The sequence below is a fragment of the Lygodium microphyllum genome, chromosome 15 (assembly GCF_053477565.2).
Source record: "Lygodium microphyllum isolate KBCC chromosome 15, Lygodium_microphyllum_v1.1.10, whole genome shotgun sequence".
Classification (NCBI taxonomy): domain Eukaryota; kingdom Viridiplantae; phylum Streptophyta; class Polypodiopsida; order Schizaeales; family Lygodiaceae; genus Lygodium; species Lygodium microphyllum.
This window is the reverse complement of record NC_141149.1, coordinates 128082730-128087016: the sequence shown is the minus strand read 5'-3', so window position 1 is coordinate 128087016 and position 4287 is coordinate 128082730. Positions and strand designations below refer to the sequence as shown.

The 4287-nt window shown below is 37.5% G+C and overlaps 1 pseudogene; it reads right to left on the bottom strand.

The window, feature by feature from the left end:
* Window positions 1-757: 757 nt before the first annotated feature.
* Window positions 758-1249, bottom strand: LOC148025043 (uncharacterized; annotated as a pseudogene).
* Between the last annotated feature and the right edge of the window lie 3038 nt (window positions 1250-4287).

Here is a 4287-nt window from a genome sequence, read left to right as displayed (position 1 = left end):
ACCTTGTCCTTAAGAAACTGGAATGTGACTGATCTGACAAAGTAATCTATGGTTAGATAGTGACCAAATAAATCAAAGACCAGTGCTTTGATACCACTTGTTAAGAAGATCATTGAGAGGTGAGAGAAGAGAGTATAGAAGAGAGAGAAAAGAGGAGAGAGAATGTGTGATAAGGAGAGAGAAAGACTACAAAGATAGAAGAGAGGAGAGAGAAGCCATGAAAATTGTGAACAAGAAGGTAGGATGAAGAGACCATAATTGTATTATTGTAAAAGTGTTAAAAACTTATAAATCTTAGCACCTTATATACCTATGCTAGTGTGACAAGGTATTATTAGTAAGACCATCTAAAATAATGTCTCCTCCCAACTTTTTACAACTATAATTACACACTAAAATAATTATAAACTATAATAATAATATTATTATTATTATTATTAGTTATGTATTTTTATATAAGCTAAATATTAAAATTATTACATTTATGATATATTAAATATTATTTATATACATAAATATGCTATAATTAATATATTATATATTATATATGTTAATTATAAATCTTAATTATCTTAAGAAAAAGGTGTAGCATCATGTAAATGTGTAGCCACACCATGTGGCAAATAATTATTTGTAAACATATTCTAGAATATTCTATAATCTTATAGAATCTTCTAAAAACTTCATTGGGTTGTGCCAACTTGCCTATGGACCAAGGGTTGTCCTTGCTTGAGCATTTGTTATATTACACCCTCTGTTAGCACCGAGTTCCATGAGGGGTGGTGGTGTGCTTTTGAATAGGCCTTGGCTTGGTTATGTGTTGAAGATAAAATTTGTGAACCTTAATAAGAGCTCTTTGAAGATGTGAAGCTCATTCCCATATTCGTTCACTTGAATTATAGCCCTTTCAATGGACAAGATACTATAATCTACCTCTTAAAATTCTTGAATCTATGATTTTGTCTACTTTATATTCTTGGTGATCTTCAATTATGATTGGAGGTGATGGCTTTGGTATTCTTCTAGGGATATTGGATGTATGACATGGCTCTAAGACTGAAACATGTAATAAAGGATGGATTTTCATGGAGTGGGGAAGCAAGCGACGATATGTGATTGGATTTACTTGGCCAATAATCTTGAAGGGCCCAACTCATTGATAATCTAGTTTCTAGGAGGGGCGAGAAGAACTTAGATCACGTCGAAGAATCCAAACTTGATCTCCAATTTGGTATGATGGATGTTGCATGCAAAGCTTATATGCATTTCTCTTATATTTCTCTTGAGCTTGTTTGATCTACGCTTGCAACTCTATATGAATGTCATAGAGGTGTTGAGCTAAGTCTATAGAAGTTGTATTCTTCTCATGTGATCTTGCATGATTGTCTATCCTTGGGTGTTGACCATATTTAGCAAAGAATGGTGTAAATTGAATGGAGATATAAGAGGAATTATTGTATAGAAACTTAGCAAGGGTTAATAGATCCACCCAATTGTCTTGATGATAGTTGATTGTGCATGTAAGGTATTGCTCCAAGACTTGATTCACTCTTTTTGTTTGTCCATTACTTTGTGGGAAACTAGTTGAAGAGAGATTCACTTATACTCCTAGAATTTTAAAGAGGCTTCTCCAAAACCCACATATAAACTGGGGGCCATGATCACAGTCAATATTATTAGGTAACCTATAGTGTCAATATACCTATTCCAAGAAGAGCATTGCTATCCCTTCTCCATTGATACTCTTGGATGTTATGAAAAAGCGTCATTTTTGTGAATCGATCAACCACCATTAAAGATAAAATCATATCCTCTAGAAGAAGGTAGTTCAACAATGAAGTCCATGGATGAGGATGACCATAGCTTACTTGGAATAGGTAAAGATTGAACAAGGCCGTGAGATTGACTATGAGGGACTTTAGCTCAATTACACGTTTCACAAGAACGCTCGATTGGATGAGGATGACCATGGCTTACTTGGAATAGGTAATTGTTGTCATGAAGAGGACAGGAGAGGGAGAAGAGAAGAGAGAGAGTGTGTAGAAGAGAGATAAGGACTGTAGGAAGAGAGAGAAAGAGAGTGACAAGGAGAGAGAAAGACTAGGAAAGGAGAGAGAAAGACAGAAAGAGAGAGAAAGAAGCCGTGAAAGCTGGGAGAGAGAGATGAAGATGAAAGGAGACTTGTATTATAATCTAATGCCCAAAAATCAAGTCCCTAGCACCTTATATACCAGCGTGTAGCTAGTATTTCCCCATTATTAAATCCCTCCTCTCTTACATTCCATCCCATATCGAAGGTTTTTGCTCGCAAAAATAATTTGAGCACTTATCATAACTGGGCAGGAGCAGATCAGAGTACTACTCTGTTGCATTATTACAGGGGTATACAAATGAATGAAGAGCTATTATTGCATATGATAGTTCATTGGGGTATGTACAATACATGGGCCTTATTGGGGAATTATAAAAATGAATTTTGATCCAAGTATCTTGATTGAATGCGAGGTGCAGACAGTGGACAACAAACTGTTTACTATAGGGCCCTACTGTAGTAAATCTATCATAACTTTCTGTAGGAGATTTGATCGGGGTGTGCCGTATATCAAAACAGAGCTCTCAAGTAGTACTTTCAGCCCATGTATGATGTCCATTGCTATCCACAGTACATAATAAAATTTGATTTGAAACAGAGAGTTGTCTATAGTCAATCTAAGAGAAAACAGGGCCATAGTTGGCTAGATTTCAGCCAAATCTGCTTTTAATAGGTATGTAAACTCTTCCAAAACTGAAGCTGGCCTCCAACAAGCTTCATCAAGTGGTAAACCTTTCCATTTAATCAAGTATTCCATGATGGAGCGAGAGTGAAGCTTCTTTTCCCTTTGTCCTATGACTTGCTCGGGTATGTATTGAATGATGCCTTCTTCATCTATCGGTGGTAACTCCTCAACATAATCCATTGATGATCCAATGAAGGGCTTCAATTGACTCACATGGAAGACATTATGAATCTTTGTGGATGGGGGCAATGCTAACCGATATGCCAAGTCTCCCACTCTTTTGACAACCCGGTATGGCCCATAGAACCTTGAGCTAACTTATTGCTGGACCCGTCCTTAAGGGTGGCATATCTAGACTTGGGCACCTTCAAAAGCACCAAATCCCCTTATTGAAACTCAACATCCCTTCTTTTGTCATCAGCATAAAGCTTCATTTGATCCTAAGCTTTCTTCAAGTTGAATTTACACTATTGAAGTAAGTCCTGCATTCTATCTAATTCCTCCTTGCTTTGTGGGTTTATTTTATCATTGAAGATAACCGTGGGAAGGAGCACCTTATAGCCATACAATGCCTCAAAGGATGAAACTCTAATGCTAGAGTGTGTAGAGTTATTATAGGCAAACTCAGCCAAATGCAACCATGAGTCCCAAGCATTCTACACATCATAACAGAAATGCCTCAAGTAAGTTTCCAGCCACTTGTTAACCCTCTCTGTCTAGCCATCAGTCTGTGGATGGTAAGTAGTGGAAGGGGCTAACTGAGTTCCCATAGAGCTAAAAACTACCTGCCAAAAGTTGCTCATGAACTTAGCATCCCGGTCATACACAATAACCTGTGGTAAACCATGTAATATGAAAACATGTTCCATGAATTGGCTGGCTACTTGAGAAGCATTATATTGAGTCTTTGTAGGAATGAAATTGGCTACCTTGGTGAGTTTGTCCACAACTACATAGATGATGTTCTATCCCTTCTTGGTCACCAGTAGGCCGGTTATGAAGTCCATAGTAATGTGTGTCCATTTGCCTTTGGGCATGGGCAATGGCTACAGTAAACTAGCTGGTTTTAAGGTGTTGTCCTTGTTTTGTTGACATGGCACGCAGCTCAAGATAAAATCTTTTACATCCTTCCATAGGCCCTTCCAATGAAAGCTTTTAGCAATCTTGTCATAGGTTTTAAATTTGCCCAAGTGACCAAATGTAGGTGAGGAATGCATCTCTTGCATGATCTTTTGCTTGAATGGAGAAGTGTATGGGATGGCAATCCTGCCCTGAAACCATAAGAGACTGTTCTTAAGCTGATATGGAGAGTTTTCTTCCACATCCCCTTGCTGTAATTTCTGGAAAATGTGGCTGAAATTAGCATCTAGCAAATAGGCCTCTTGAAGCTCTTCTATCCAATCATTATGAAGTTCCATGTTGGCCGAAACTTTACAAGCCCACATTCTAGATAATGAATCAGCAACTACATTGTCTTTTCCTCGCATATGTGTAATGTCAAAGTCATAGT